A 17,273-nucleotide genomic window follows, 5' to 3' on the forward strand; every position below is an offset into this window, starting at 1 on the left:
GGTTCCAGATAAACTTTGGAGACTCTGATGGTGCAAAGGAAAATGCAGTTGAAAGCAAAGGCTTTGAAAGATCCCTCAGAACAGCAGCCTCACCTCCACTATCTAATCAGCAGCAAACCCCCCAGGCTGGGAAGATACCTTCTGCCCATGATTGACATTCCTTTGGATTCAACATGATGACTTAGGAGGACAGACAGATAAAGTGCAGACCCTGCTTTATTTCAACATCCCTCCAGCTGAGCCGTAATGATTTCCATGAAAAGGGCACACAGCAAAGAATCTTAGAGTAACACTCTTTTACTGAATCAGAAATGGCACGCTGAAATTCCATTCTCCGTGATGTTTTATTACAAAACACAGTGTGTCAAGAACAGCCCCTCTACCAACACAGAGAGAATATGGAATAAAACAAGACATGTGAAGTACACACTCTCAGTGTAGAAGAGCAACAGGTTGAGTTGTTCCGCACACAATGGTACCTAAACTGAAAATGCTGGTTCTTCACTTAGAAACACAACCAGGGCTAGAAGTCTGTTTGCAACTCAACTGGTTTGTTACGCCAAAGTTCCTTTTCATCACGAAGTCACAATCAATACAAACTTAGTAAGACAAAAGATGCTCATTTTTTAGGTGCCTGCTTAATTAAAAATGTCAGATAATGCAATAAAGAAAAAAAAAAAAAAAAAACTTCACAACTTTTTAAAACTTCAAACAGCATTAAAATTAATCAAAAGAAAAATTTCCAGCACCAATCAATATCATGACAGTTCACCAAATTTTTCCGATTTTACACAATCAGAAGGTTAGTAATGCAAATGCAAACACCCTTTCATTTTTTCACAGATTAGATACTGTTAAAGTCCCAGATAAAGCTATTCTATATATACATATAATTAGAAAAAATACTAAAGTAAAATCTAATTTAAAATAATTGAAAATAAAAATGTCTACTCAAACTCATATTTACTGCTGATTGTTGTTTGACTTTTCCCATAAACGTGGAGTATTCTTCATTTTTCACTTATCACTAACACTCAGGAACAGACACAGGTGTAAACACTGTGGAAGGGAGTTGAATGAAGGCGGTCTAACATTCATGAGAGAGGAAAGTTTAGAAAACGTATAGCTTAAAATACAACTAAAAACAAATAATCTGTAAAATATTTCTGTCTGACAATTTGCAAAAAAAAAAAAGCTTTAAAATGAGGAGCCAGTACTGAAGTCTGGCCCTAAGACTCATGCACACTAATTCTAGACAGGCCTCTGGCACAATATTTATACAGCGTAAGTGTTTCTGAGCAAAGGAATGAGCATAATCATCTAATAAAACAGAGACAGGAGACAGACAAGGATATGCTGAATTTAGCAAAGGAACTTATTTAATATTAAAAAAAAAGAAAAACTGCCTCAAGACAAATGCTTCATGGATGCAGCCCAAAACACCATGTTTGTTATTGTTGCTAAGTTGACAAATGGGAGGGAGAGCTTGCTAAACCCTGGTTCTGCAGGCCCTGGATTACTTGTCCATGTTTCATTAGACGCACATAAATACCTTTTATTATTTTCATCTAATGTGACCTTTGCCCCGTGTTCTGGAGGTGTCCGTGGGTGTTGGTAGTTCAGTGGTTGGCGAGCCCAGCGTGTGCTTCCTGTCTCCATGTTCTTTAAGTTAGCTTTCAGGAATATTTTTAAGGGTCCCCAATGCGTGGACAACTAATATCTCCTAGACGCTGATGTGCGGCAGAGGAGTACAGGCCATGAGCTCATCGCTCTGAATCAATCCAAGCAGAGCAAACACGAGAACTCAGCTTGGTATGAATGCAGAAAAAAAAACCTCTTCATTAAAAAGAAATTTAAAACACATGTAGGAAAACATTTCTGTACTCCTACAGGGAAACACACTGTCACACAGAGTATTTACATTAACAGCACTTGACATACTGCTTACATTTTACTATATTCATACATGCACCTTTGTAGGTGGCAAGAGTCATCATGATTTGGGCTACTGCTTTCAGATCCAAAAGTCACAGGTTTACATCCCACCTCCTGCTCTAGTACCCTTGATCAAGGTACTTAGCCTGAACTGATACAGTAAAAGTACAAGACTTCCAGTCATTACAAAAAATTACGTACATGCATTGTGCATGCACTGTGTTTGCTGTGTGCTGTGGAACCAGGATGATATATGCAGCACTTTAACCATATTTTGTTTCTGCTGTACACCTATGTATGGTGAAACGACAACAAACAGAAGTAAATTACATGTACGAAATATCCAAATGCAGCAGTTTTAATGCTGTACTTATAATCTTGGAATAATGTCTGTACAAAATTCAAATACATTGCACATACCACTTAACAGAGCAGATACTTTGGATGCATTTTCCCCACCGAGCATGGCATGACCATCCAGAGAGACAAATTAAAATGAATCTCACCAGCTTTAGGAGATGCTGATGAGGGACTCACTACTGTCCCAGTCCTGTCTGTCCTTCGGCGAGTGGCTACTAGCAGTGTGGCTCCCACTCACACTTCTGCTTCTCTGCACAGCTGGCTGCTGCCCACAGATGGAGGTCCCTGCTGTTGTTTTTAAATGTTAGTATGAGAATTAGCCAAGTGCCGCCCCTTTCCCCTCCAGCCAATGCTGTCCACTCTCACCCGTCCCACTGCCTCAACACACCTCCCACCTTACAGTCCACTCCTCCTTCCATTGTTGTCTATGGAACAGCCCTCGGCCACTATCCTGCTCAGACCTGGTGATGCACAGCAAGAAAAGGCTAACCAAGATACATGCATAAACACAGCCTGTTTGCTGGAAGAGGAATAAGGTTGAGAGGATCAAGGGCAGAATGCATCTTGATTTTTTGTTGCATGAGACTCTATTTTACATTGGCTAAATGTGTATTTCTCTAGTTTTATTAAGGCCTTCCTTTACTGATATACATGTTGACTGAAAGCAATAACCTACGTTTTCCTCATAATCCTCTCATGTTATAAAACGTGAACACTTTAAAAAAAAAAAAAAAAAACAAGGGTAGGAAAGCTCTAAATATCCAAATAACAAGCGCAGAGATGCATTGAAATATTGCCACTGCCCAAACTTGCTCTTCCGTTTCAATTTCAGCGAGTTGGAACGGTCCTGTTCATGCCATTTTCATAAAGGCAAACGGAAGAAGAAGCAATAAAGCATAGTGGAAGAGGAGTGTCTCTTCCAGTTTCACACTCCTTCCCTTGGTGCATTGTTGGTGGCTTTTTCTTTTTTATATGATCTGTGGCAGTGGTTGTGGTTCCTTTGGGAATAATCAGGATGACAGGGTGGGGTGACAGTTACACATCACTGCCAGTCATTCCCTACAATACTTCATATTACTTTATTAGTATTAAATTACTAACTGCAGACTTTTGTTACCTTATATTTTCACAAATGATTAGTAATTTGTTTACAAGCTTATCTCTACAGGACTTGAGCCTTTCATGTCAGATTATATGAACAGTACTGCAAACAGTTCATATGTTGTTTAAGATGATAACATGCGATATATTATAACGTTCAGCTCGTCTTTCATGTCTATGACCGCTCACTGGATGCTGCCGGTGCCTCGTAGCCCCTGGGTTGAGTGATCAGTAGTAGTGAACATAGCATTTTCAGTTTTCATGTACTCCTTGGACTAGCCTGGATTCCCTGAACCCTGCCTCGTGGCCTATGTCTCCAGGATATGTTCCAGGCCACCACAACCCTGCATTAGACAAGTGGTTAAAAATCAGTGGTGGGATGTAGTTTGTCTAGTTTATCTAAGCTGTAAATAAAACAAATATATTATTTAGCATAGTTAGATATTTAGTAAGTAATGTTAAGTACTATGCCCTGAGTTGCTGGGTAGGCTCCAGTTCCCCGCAACCCCATATGGGACAAGCGGTTCAGAAAATGTGTGTGTGTGTGTGTGTGTGTTAAGTACATTTTGTTAGTAACTAATAAGAAAAATTCTGGTAGCTTCTGAATACAATAGGGACTGGCAGTCTATAAATTTGGTTTGCTCGCAAGTCTAAAACACCTTTCACCATTTAACAATAAAAAGCTTGATACAAATGTCTCTTGATTTATTCGCCTGGATAAAGCAGTAATTAAATTAGAATTTAAATTGACTGAAGGTAAAAAAAAATATGCCATTTCAACAACATCTCAATCAATACACACACACACACACACACACACACACACACACACACACACAGAGTCTGAAACTGCTTGTCCCAAGCGGGGTCATGGCGAGCCAGAGCCTAACCCAGCAACACATAGGGCGTAAGGCTGGAAGGGGAGGGGACGCACCCAGGACGGGACGCCAGTCTGTCACAAGGCACCCCAAGCGTGACTCGAACCACAGACCCACCGGAGAGCAGGACTCAATCAAACCCGCTGCGCCACTGCACCCCCCTTATCTCAATCACTAACAGCGGTTAAACGATTCATCCAATATGCGTGTTAAGCATTCTGCTTCTGGCCACTTTCAAGTGTCATCAATATTTACACGATAAAAACTTAATATAGAAATCCTGTTTTATTTGCTCAGTAAGTTCTGTAAAAGTCTCAGATACTCTGTAAAAAGTTAACATTTCTATTATTTCTCTTTATTGAACTAGGTTCAAATTAAAACCAATTTAAAATGATGACCAGAAATTAAAATACCTTCTCCTCTCAAACTCCTATTCAATGTCAATTTCTGACCGATTTACCCCATAAACATGTCAGGTGTTCGACGTCTTACTGATTAGGGAGACTCCCAAACACTAGCGTTTTTCACTGCCAACAGCAGAAACGCAGCTTTCACTCGGCAATTTAGAAATGTTGCAAAATGGATTAAACAAACCAAGTGCAATTAGAAATAAATAAATCATTTAGGAAAACAGTATCTTCAAAAACCTGGAAGCCACAGGGAGCCAGACTACATGTGGAAACTCACACATGAGACTAGTTAATACAACAAAGCTAACACAGTAATACTGTCTGTGGAACTTCTACACCTCCACACACACACACACACACACACACACACACACACACACACACAAAAAACAACACTACAGCAGTGATGGTGCAGCACCAGATTTCAGAAAAGTAAAGAGGTTTGTTAAATATCCACTATGTGTTTTGTTTTTTGTGACATCCTAGAGGAAAGTGTGCCACCCCCTCAACCCAAACAAGTTCTCAATCTCCAGTTACACTTGGAAAGGGTGTGGTAAATACTGCTGAGGAAACGTCAATATTCTGACGGGTTTCCACCATGCAGCCAGTGGATCTGATTTCATGCTTTTCCCAGAAGTGTGGTACACCCAACTTTACTTTGGCCTCCTCTTTTTGCCATAGGGCTGCGCCATAACCCATGCTGTCTATGACTCGCATTCCAGCAGTGGGCTGGGTCACCCATGATCCGATATAAACCGGTACACATTTCATCGTGCAAACATCTCGCTCAGTATGTGAGGAATCCCACCTCCTTCCAAACGATTCCAGTGGAGCCGAGCCCTCTGTGCAAGGTGAATTCTTCTATTGCCACGACAGAGTGGCAGGCCTGACAAACAGAACAGAGTCGATGCTGCACATTTCTGAGAATAACATGAGCGAAGTTTGCATGTCCAGTAAAGGTACAGTCAGGTGTAGAGATGTACATCTAAATGTACAGGGCAGTAGGTGACGCAGGAGATTGCCGCCTTCCACTCGAAGGTCCCAGGTTTGAATCCTACCTCTTGCTGTAGTATTTTTTCCAAGTACTTACCCTGAACTGAAACAGTAAAAATTATACAGCTATATAAATGGGTAAATCACTGTAACTTAATAAGGTGCTTTGGAGAAAAGCATCAGCAAAATATAAAAATGTAATCTAAATGTGTGTTTATGTTAAATTCTGACCACTGAAACCTTAAAGTCAGCCCTGGGAAGACCTGACACTAAATACCAGTTGAGCACTTCTGGTCCTTTTGCAGTCCATCTCAGAAGCTGGACTCCTGAGCTCCTTCATTGGTGCAAAATAGCCAGTTACATACATACAGGGTGTCATCTTTGAAACTTTGGATGTTTATTTAAAAAAAAAAAAAAAAGAAGGGGAAAAAGTCCAAAAGCCTCTGGTGCACTCTACGCTGCGTTACAGCCCTGTGCAGACAGAATTTATGGCCCCGAGGAAGACCAGGGAAATTAATGAAGAGAGAGCCGGCTGCTTTGCGCTACCACATCCCTTGTCCGGTTGTGGGTTTGCTTGCAAATAAACCTTCAGCATTATGTAGGGAATAGTTGGGAAACAACACAGGTCCAATCCCCTTTGAAATCTAAAACAAAAGTGCAAAGGGTCTTACCTCCTAAAGCAGTACAAATTCCCCTGGGTATTGTCTCCAGGGCTCCTCACTTGACCCTTTCTTCCCAATTCCTCTAAAGGTTGACTGCTTAGCCCTGCTGCCCCTGCATCTGCAGAGGTTTCATTTGCTTTGGATCACCGGTCAGGGAACAGAGGACAGAACAATGTGGGTGGCAAGGCAGGAACTATGTGACGAAAGGGCCAAAGAATGAGGGGACATAGAAGTGTCCCCATCAGCTGATGGACTGCCAGTGGACAGAGGAACACACTAGTCTACACTACCACATAAACCGATTCATAATAGTCCTGCTGCTATTTCCATGTCTATGCTCAGAAAATTCTGATCTGCTCAATACCATCCTGTTAAATAATTTTACTGTTTGTGTTGCATTTTTTTAATTTTCTTTCTCTCTTAATGTAGTTCTGCTATGTTAAATCTGCTTCAATGAGCATCCAGCACATCAAATTCTTTGAACATTTTTGGCCAATAAAATGCTATCTTCAAAATTTTTGGAGTGATTATACCACCAAGTTGTGTCTGACAAAAGCCCAGTACTTAGAAATTATTATTCATTTAGTGCGATTCCAAGCATAAACATTAACTGGACAGTATTTATTCAGTTCCACTGTTTTACTACAAAAACTTAACCCTGTAACTGTGAATTATGTTTCACAATAAAAAAAAAAATTCTTATACTTTAGACATTGTCACATAATGAAATTATTATTTATTAATGTCATGTAATGAAAAATACCACTTTCAGGCAGGCTGTCTCCAGGGCTGTATTGGTCTGGGTCTATACAGTCTACTACATTATGGTATCACAGTAAGTCATAAAGAGGAAATAGTCTGAGACTGTGCATTTATATCTCAGCAAAATATAGACATGGGTTTGACTGACAGTAAGCTGAGAAGTGGGTGGTATCTCCATCTCCACCGGCTCATCACTCTCCAGGAGAAAGATGCTCCTGTCATGACTCCAGAGGGAAAGCATGCGAATCCAATTGAAGGGGACCGCCTGCTGCCCCCGAGTCCAAGAGCTCACCATGACTCGGGACCCCTACTTCAATGGGCTCATTTTCATGGTGAAAACATAAGCGTGGTACAGGGTGGTGAAGAAGAACATCCCTCACCCATTCTGAAACAAATGGCCATGGAAAGACTGTCCTCTGGCTAATGAGAATGAAACAAACAAAAAGATTGAAGTCAAAAGCAAAGAATACCATCAAAAGACTTTTGGTTTATGATACGAGGAATAACAGGCTGGGAGTGCAAGCACAATGAACATTATTTATTCCTGAAGATCTGCAGTTCGGAGAACTGAATTCTTCATTACCATAAATGTAAATGGGAAAACAAGGCATTCCTGAACCACAAAGGGTTCACCAAATTTTTCATCAAATATGAAAAATGCCTACCCAACTCATATTTTTACAGAATATACATTTACATTTATTCATTTAGCAGACACTTTTGTCCAAAGCAACGTACATCTCAGCAAAAGTACAATGTATGCATTACATTAAGAGAAAGAGACATAACTGCAGACATGTGACTCAAGTAAACCTAGTTTCTAGTTTGTTACCTACCACTTGCTGCACCGAAGGTCATCGTTCAAGGAGGTGCATAAAACACAGCACAGACAAATCCTGATACCCTCCTACCTTTCTTTTTTTTTAAATAATATTAAGATACACAAGCACGCAGATGCAATGCCAAAGTAGTGGCTGATAAAAGGCTTTATCTGGTGATGCTCATGAAGTTATGGTGCATGAACATTTACATCACACATGAGCTGGAGAGATCTTGGGTGAAATGGGTCTGGAAAAGGTTAGTTTTCAGACCCTTCTTGAATGTAGATATAACCAGCGAATAGATCAAGGAACAATATTAGTATGAGCGATTGTGATTTAGTGTTAATGGTGACTTTGAGGTCATTAACAAAAAGAGTTACAAACAGTCTTTTGGTCCTACTTGTGTCTGTAAGTTGAGAGGCCAGTGTAAACACTGTGTACAGTGTGGTACACACTACTGTGCATCTTGCAAATGTTGCTTTCTTCAAAACATGACTTAATCCAACCATTTAATAAATTTAATCCATAATTTGACAGTTTTCTCCAATGCAGATCTGAAGTACCCTTGTAACCACAGAGAGCAGGATGTCAGAGTGAATTTAGGTGAATGTCTTTCTGCAACTGGTGTAAAGCTATAAAGCTATGCAAAGAATAAAGAAAAGCATTTAGAAAGTGCTGCAGTTTATTGAGACAAAAGCAATTGTGACCTTTGTGGTTCCCTCAGGACAGTGTTTCCACCACAGCAGGGCACCACTGGGGCATTATGGGTAATAAATTGGACAGCAGAGAAGAGTGTGCCAGAAACACAGGTTTCCTTCAGAAAGGGAATAAGATCACATGGTGGCTGTTAGTTTCAGACATGCTGGCCACAGTTAAACCCACGGGCTTATGTCTAAGCGCATATGGTGGGTCACCTGTGCAAAGCTGAATTAGTAAAAGAATTAGTGCGTGTCAAATGCCAGACATCCAGCTACCTCAGCAAATGCAAAAACCGCAGGGATAGAGCCACTATCTTTGGACTGAGAGGACGTAGGTTTGAATCCCACCTCCTGCTGTAGTACCCTTGAGCAGGGTACCTCCCCTGAACAGATACAGTAAAAATTACCCAGCTGTATAGATGAGCAAATATTTATAAATGTGACCTTAAGTTGTTCCGAAGGAAAGAATCAACAAATAAATTTAAATAAGAAATTTTCTGTGTTTCAGCTGTTAATGAGTCTCAAGATCCTTCTCCTTTTGTAGCCTGTCATAGGGACACCTTTACAGATAAACAATGCTGCCAGAAAGGTTTTTGTTCTTGTGCAGTAAAAATGTTGTGCAATAGGTGGCAGATCCCACATGCTCCCACAGAGCAGTTAGGGGAGGAGGGGGTTGGGGTGAAGTCAGAATTCCTTAAAGCACACCATGCTGTCGCCATAAGAACAGAGTGCAGCATTTGGACATAAAAGCCCCTGGGAGGCAGCCGCTTCTCAGCTGAACCCCTTAAAGTGAAAAACGCCCTTGACTCTTTGCGCGGAAAGGTCAGGAAACGGGCCTCAACACCGGGGCTTCAAACAGCCGAGAAATACCATGTTTACACAAGGATGTCTGGTTTTCGATGCTAGATGAGCCACACTCCATTGGGGGTTAAATTTAGGCGCCCTGACCCAACCCCTGACCCCAGCACTCTCAACCTCCAGGCTGTATACAGGTATGAGATGGAGAAAGACTCAGTGTGCGGACTGGTGGCCTCATCAATGACCCAGGAATGACATTATGTAATAAAACAAGGTGAAACAGGCAGTGCACTAGGAAGGCCTTATCTTGAGAGGCCACAGCCCCCCCAGCTTTTATACACGTTTTACTTAATGCCGGTTACACAGAGGAAATAGTCAGAAAGCAGACATTAAGAGTGAATGCACAATGAGGGATGCAAATCTTTCAACTGCATGCATCCGCCTAGTCAACAAAGGCACAATTTGCCATGTTGTGTATAAACTCTTTTTCATGCCACCAAATTGCGAAGTGTGCAAAAAGTGAGGTCATACTGAGCTTCTCTAAATCTTTGACATGCTCCTGCTTTCTCTAAAGCCAGCATGCACACCTCATCACTATGATATGAGAACCTGAAGTTTAAACCTCTGATGTAAAGCTGTAAAATCTAAAAATTTCAGTCAGCTGTTGAGTAAAGCTCGGAATACACATTTAACATTTTTAAAAATATCAAAATTGCCATCTGAAATAATCATGACAAACAATGGTCTTTTTTATAACTCTTTCCAGTTCATGTCATGTTCATATTAAGTAGTTCCGATTGTCTTTTAAGTACATTTTCATGATATAGAGCTTCAGTTTTATATTTCTTCTTACTGTAATGCACTTTGAGAAGGTCCTTTTAAAGGTGCCATATAAAGTTTATATGTCACAAAATAATTACTACAATGAGATTAACTTGTAAACTGTACTTATACTATTAACTGGTATATTTTATGTAGCACAGCTGAAAGGTTAAGATTACCTTTAATATAAGTCCATTTTAGATTATATAACAGAACAGCAAAGTGATCCTCTGCGTTACTACGCAGTGCTGCACAAGCGGTGTGTAGTTGCCATTTAATTCACTATGCCTGTATTATGATTTTTGCTGATTTAACAGTCATGGTGAGAGTTAATGGCTGGAAACTAATGCAATCTTCCAGTGCGGTGTTACTGAAACGAGGTGCTTGCAGAATTCTATCAATGTAAAACTACTCTGGTAGAAAGAGCAGCAGCTCGGCTGCAGACAGTCTGAAAGCAACAGGTTTCAAGCAAGCAAGCTAGAAACAAAGGTCACTGAGGCTGTTTTTCTACGTAAAATGTTGCGACATATTTAACAAATTTACAGTATTTGCACTGTTGTGTTCAAAAACAGCAACAAAATGCATTTCAGTCCATTCACCATCAGGAACAGTTAAGATTACATCTTGGTATATTTACTTTATCAATTCATCCTAAGTATCTTGATCAACGATACTACAACAGGACATGCGATTTGAAGCTGGGTCCTTTGCATGGAAGGCAACAGCTGTAACCACTACACCACCTGCTGGCAGCAGTACCAGGGTGTAACACAAAAGAGAACCATTTCCATTTTTTTAAGATTAAGAGATTTTAAGTTAAAGAACAAAGACTGGGGCCTGGACTAGAGGGAGACAGATGGAAGAGATGTTTTACCTTTCTCTGTCCTGCAGGTTCAACTCAAAGAGCCGAGCACGTGATGGTCAGCAGTGGAATAGTGGAGCCGTCCAGCATGGTCAGAACTGGCGTGACTTGGCACAGTAGCCATGGCAACCGAGCACAGGCCACTGCACAGCTTTTCTGTCAGTCCTTTCGCTTGCAATTAGGGAGGAATTCAGGATCGTCCCCGATGCTGTGTTACATTTATGCCAAGCATAGCCACTTAGACAAAAACCAACAAGCAGTCCACTATTATATACAGTCAGTCAGGCTGACATTTTCCGGAATAATGTATTACAGTGGTGTCAGCAGCCAGAGGATAGGAAAAGGTCAACCTGTGCAGCTATGAAATGGTAAACTGTTTTCATTTGGAATAAAAGCATCTACTAAGTGTTTCCATTATGTAGATCAAATAAATATTACATTATGCTTGTTAGGTTTACAAGGAACTGTAGTAGTGAAGCACTGAGATTGAAATCTCGTAATCCCTCAGTTTCTGTGCAGACATTTCTTTTATACAGTATCTAAAGGCAACTCAGTGAGCACTGTAACCAAGTGTAAAAATTAGTCTTCAGGAACTGACCAACAACACCAATGGAACCCACACTGTGAAAAGCAGTGTAGAGGCTTCCGTTGAATAGCGAAGGCTGCTTTTCACAAGAATTGTGAGTTACAAGCCAATGTAATTTGCATGCCAAGATATGTATAATGAGCTTTGAGCTCTCACAAGGAATACCTTACAGAAACAACTTTCTGACTTACCGCTAATAATACTTCACAGCTCTGCACAGAGGGGCTTCGAGCAAGTACAAAAACTGCCTTGTTAGGTATTGTCAGACACTGTAATAATTTATTTGACATAATGCATTCAAAAGCTTCAAACACAAATATTAGTTACAATCCAAAAGCACACACACACACACACACACACACACACCTTCAGAGCCGCTTGTCCCATATGGGGTCACGGGGAACCGGAGCCTACCCGGCAACACAGGGCGTAAGGCCGGAGGGGGAGGGGACACACCCAGGACGGGACGCCAGTCCGTCGCAAGGTACCCCAAGCGGGACTCGAACCCCAGACCCACTGGATAGCAGGACTGTGGGCCAACCCACTGCGCCACCGCACCCCCCCAATCCAAAAGCAATTTATAATAAATATCAGCCCTTTAAAAAATACAAAAATAATCCAGAATTCATCCATTATCAACAACTGCGAAAGGCGATATGAAAAAAGTAGCATGCAAACACGTCAAAGCAATTTTGAACTTGTCAGTTTTAAGCCTGGATTTAAAGGTGCCCAGAGCAGTTCTGATATTCCGGACTTGGTTTAGCATTAGATATTCTCCGCATGTGTAAATGGTACAGCAAGAATTTTGTGGAAAAAAGTAGGTGAAAATTTTATAACTCAGAAGAACATTTTTATCATTTAAAATTAGTGGCAATTAGTTATTTTCATGAGAATTCACTTTATAAGCAGATCTTTAGGAAAAAATTACGCTCGCTATGTGAGGCAAGCCTGGATTGGACTTTGTAGACGGTTTAATGCAATAGACTTAATGCAGCAGTAACTTTCACATTATAGCCACAAAGCAAAAAAAAATCCTTAGGGTTTATCCTTCCTAAATGGCCATAATGAGCCTTAATGGGCAATCACTCTGATAGTCTGACATTTCAATTTGACTTGAATAAGATTTTTTAAATGAATGTGTATATTTAGTCCAAAATGTCATCTTCCATCAAACTACCCTATGGAAATGTGGCCACTAACCCAAGCTACTCCTTTCCCGTTTAAATGCAAACTAGTTTGGGAACAACCACAATAAGAAGCGAGGAAACAGGAAGGAAATACCCTTTGAAGCCCAAGACCCTCCACAAGAAGAAAACATTGAATCTGTGAAGTGATTAAACCAAACACACATATGTTGACAATACACATTCTATTAGTAAGAAACAATATTTTCACTGCTATGTTAGAAAGCAGAACAAAACACTTCAGTTACATTCTTTGTTGTTATAGGAGGGAAAAAAAACTCCAAACATCACCAAGAGGAGGAGAAATATTTCAAATTCTTGTTCCTATTTATTTAACCAGATTTTACCTTTGTAAGACACCGCAGGCTACGTGGTCACCATCAAATATTATTTTCTCTACATTCCCGACCTCCTTTAGAAGGGTGAACCAAGAATATTTAGGATTCCATCTTTTACACTAAATCTTTGTATGCACTAATGGATTGCAAAGGAATATTCACATTTATTTCTTATTTGAAGGTGTTTTACTCAGGAAGTTTTGGGCATAAGAAAAGGCTAAAGAGATTTTGCAGCTTCAGTCTTCCATGAGATCTGCTAACTGAAGCCACGGGTTCCTTGGCCTGTTGCTGGACATCTTATTAATTTGAGACACTGGGTGGGTTCTTTGCGGGCTTTGTGAGGAAGAGACAAAATTCTCTCTGTTGGATAAAACAAACACACTGACGGGAACAGGGGAACAGGGTAACATCTCCAACTTTCCAAAGACACGAAAGAGCAGCTGGAGGCTGGTGACATCTCAAACACATCGACTTTCAAGGGGAATGCTGGGGCTCTGATAAGTTCTGGCCTCGGTGTGCTCCAAAGTATACACCTTCAAATTTTTACTCCTCAAAGAGTGTTAAAATGTTAATCTACTTTCAGTTTTTTACCCATTTAAATACTTGAGTAATTTTCATTTCATGAAACTGGATAAGGGGGGCGCGGTGTATGCAGCGGGTTTGGCCGAGTCCTGTTCTCTGGCAGGTCTGAGGTTTGAGTCCTGCTTGGGGTGCCTTGCGGCGGACTGGCGTCCCATCCTGGGTGTGTCCCCTCACCCTCCAACCTTGTGCTCTTTGTTGCCAATGTAGGCTCTGGTTCGCCGCAACCCTGCTTGGGATAAGTGGTTTCAGACAGTGTGTGTGTGTGTGAGAAACTGGAAAAGTACCTTAGCCAAAGGACTACAGCAGGAAGAGTTTTGAACGTGGGATCTTTAAGTTCAAGGTAATAAATGTATCTTCTATGTCACCAGCTGGCCCTATTTAATGTTGCTTTAGTTTTTTCTGGGAAAAAGAGGTAGAAGATACCAGAAGGAGCTGGAATATCATTTTCGGATTTGACCCAATCGCACACCATCTCCTCTCTTGAGGATGTGGCACCACACAAGGAGGATGCCATCTGAGTGGATCGTGCTAAGGAATGGCTCTGGAAGGCTGCCAGAGCTACATGGGTCCCTGGCCGAGGCACTCTGTCAGCATGCTGTTAGGCTTGCAGCCTCCTGAGGGACACACTATTCCCAGCCCTGCTCGCCCCCTTAAAGAACCCAGTATCACCCACGAGGCACAGCTGAGCACAGACACCACTGGCCTCCATCAGAGATTTTAGTTATTACATTGTATGTACAGTGAAGTGCGGATACAGTGTGCTGTTTAAAAAAAAATTACAAACTTCCTCTCTGTATGGTACACTCAGCAGGTCCCATACAATAGCTAATGAAAATATACAGTATTGTTCATACAAAAGGCTTCTTATGCAGTGAAATGGCATTCTCTGCTGTCTCCCAGCGCCTGGGTGGTGTGAGATGACATGGGTTCAATCAGTGGCGGATTTAGGCATGGGCGACATGGGCAGCTGCCCAGGTGGCATCTTACCGGGGGCGGCACGGGGTGCCCACGCAAAAAAAAAAATTGCGATCAGGTTTTTACCGCTTATTTGCACGTCACGTCTGCGCAGGCCGTTTGGCGTATGACATCAAAGTACTGTGGGAGTGCCTCGCGTGCAGACTGCACCTCCATATGCTTTCGAATCGCTCTTGCGGTACTTTGATGTCATACGCGGCTCTGACTGCGCAGCACAGGAACTCTGTGAAGTCGAACACACACCTGTACTCTTACTAAGAAATACGAGAAGGAGGGGCGGGGTTAGTTGACATCATCTCAGGGCATCTGCAAGGAGAGCAGGGGGGGGGGGGGGGGGAGCGAGAGAGGTTTTTTTGGGGGGGGGCGCTGAGTCGGGGGTTCGTCCAGGGCACAATACAAGGTAGAACCGCCACTGGGTTCGATCCCTGCTCAGTCTGTGTGGAATCTGCATGTTCTCCCTGTCTCTGCGTGAGTATTTCTCTGATTTTATCCCAATTATTTGGCTGTAAAAAAAGACATGACATTCTTCTCTGCATCAAATAAATCTGGCAAAATACTTCAATGAAACTGTGCAAGCATCCTGCTGCAAGTAAAACCACTTTCACGTGAACACAGGTGGACTAAGTGGAGCTTGGTGTGTACCTGTGCTGACATAGCATTTATTTTTATTTAGTCAGTAAGTCATTCATTCTGTCAAATGAAAATCTGCAACAGATATTTCATGATGCGCAGCCTTCACTCACGACATTCTGCACTATCCAGTCTGTTTCAGGAGTAATTAAAAATTAGGATCTGTTCCAAATGTGGCACAAAATAAGTTTATACAAATGTATCACTGGTGCTATTAAAGAGTAGCCATTGGTTCTACACATTTTCGCTCAAAAAGCATTTGACCATCTTTAGCTGAAGATACCCATTTCAAAAATGTATGTGACAACCATGCTGCAAGGTAACAACGTAGCTGTCTCATGTGAATGTTCAAATGAATCTTAACTTTGATTCATTTCCTAATGCTGAAAGGTGCGTTCATAAGGATATGTGTGGAAACGTACTGCACAAACACTACTGTAACTGTATGAGAAAAGGGAACACAGGCAGAGAATACAGAGGAGGGCACAAGTACTTCACATTTCCACTGCACTGTGCCAGAGACACCGTCATAATGTCTCTACAGTCAGCAGTGAAATGGTCAGAAAGAAGCTGGATTAGAGACACACGAGGTCAAAGTTCAAGTTAAATCAGTGCTTGCCCACTTTTCACCCAGTATTAATCAAATCTGACTTAAAGGTGTTTCATATTTTTACTTTCTTATTCCGAGCAGCTTAACTGAATTCCAGGCACTGTTTCATGAGCTCAGAGGTGCTCGTATGTTTCCTGTGGCCCTATTATTCAAAGTACCCCTCAAACCCTTCTCTGTAAACCTGCTTGATATTTCATTCTAAACTAAAAAAGATGCAGGTCCAGTTGGATAGCCAAGTGAATATCCCAGTTAAGTGTTAGCAGAAAAATATAGACTCTAGTGAAGGAATCAATTTATATTCATATTTAAAGGGAGGGGAGAAATAAGAGAAAGACTAAGGAGGTTCTTGTTACTGAGCCACTCACAAGTACAGTTCACTTTCAAAGCTGGGCCATGTGCGTTCGTGTGCGCGCGTGTGTGTCAACCGGCAGAGTAGGACATCCTGCATGAGCGCTGTCCTTCAGGCATGTCCAAGCCAAGAAACTCAGCTCTGGATAATCAGCTGCGAAGATGGGATTAAAGTAAATAGCTGAAAATCTGCAGGTGGCCAAGAAGCCACCAGGGAGCCATCTATCTGGCGCAGTGTAAATTCCCAACTGGAACTCAACACGGTCCATGGCACCCTTTCCAGCTCTTCTTGCACACACTCCAGCTGGGCACAAGGCCTCACAACTCTAATCTGGTGGAAAACAAGATGACCTCCTTAGCGTTCACTCGGAGTCATGTTTCCTATGATTAATACATAACCTCTCTTCTTGCCAGATCGCAATGTTCAGGCCAACTGGACATCCTTACACGCGCTACACGTTCAACTCATCTTACCAGACCAAATATTTGTATTTGCACTTATTCACTTGACAGATGCTTTTCTGCAAAGTCCAGTTTGACAGTTTTTTGTCAGCAAACATCACACAAGTAGCTGCATATAGGACTGATAGGAAGTATAAAGGTGATGGCAGCAGATGGTGTGATGCAAGTTTACAGAAGAGTTAAGAAGTTAGCAGAGAAGTGGGTCTAAAAGAGATTACTTCTGAAACCTTTCTTCAATGTTGAAAGGGATTCAGCAGCTCTGAGACAGAGGGAACAGATTCCATCACATAGGAACAAAAACTGAGAACCTACAGACTTTATATTTATTTCCACTCGAGCACGGGATACAGAAGCAGCTGTGTTTAACACACTCAAGGTGCAGACAGACATAAAGAATGGGTGTGTTCAGTGCAAAAGCAACATCCCCAGATAGCTGACAGTGCGACTGAGTGTTTG

General features: G+C 41.6%; 1 protein-coding gene across 3 annotated transcripts in view; it reads right to left on the reverse strand.

Annotated features, from left to right (window-relative positions):
• The window catches only part of LOC108926683 (ras association domain-containing protein 8-like), a 50,556-nt gene that overhangs the window by 23,023 nt on the left and 10,260 nt on the right, over nucleotides 1-17,273 (reverse strand). The window contains exon 1 of one of the 3 annotated variants that reach the window (XM_018739548.2): nucleotides 2,442-2,555. The exons of the other annotated variants lie outside the window; for them this stretch is intronic. The gene's annotated coding sequence lies outside the window, so the exon portion shown is untranslated. Of the gene's footprint in view, nucleotides 1-2,441; nucleotides 2,556-17,273 lie in introns of those variants that run through there. 3 annotated transcript variants of the gene reach the window in all.

The sequence above is a fragment of the Scleropages formosus genome, chromosome 5, assembly GCF_900964775.1.
Source record: "Scleropages formosus chromosome 5, fSclFor1.1, whole genome shotgun sequence".
Taxonomy (NCBI): domain Eukaryota; kingdom Metazoa; phylum Chordata; class Actinopteri; order Osteoglossiformes; family Osteoglossidae; genus Scleropages; species Scleropages formosus.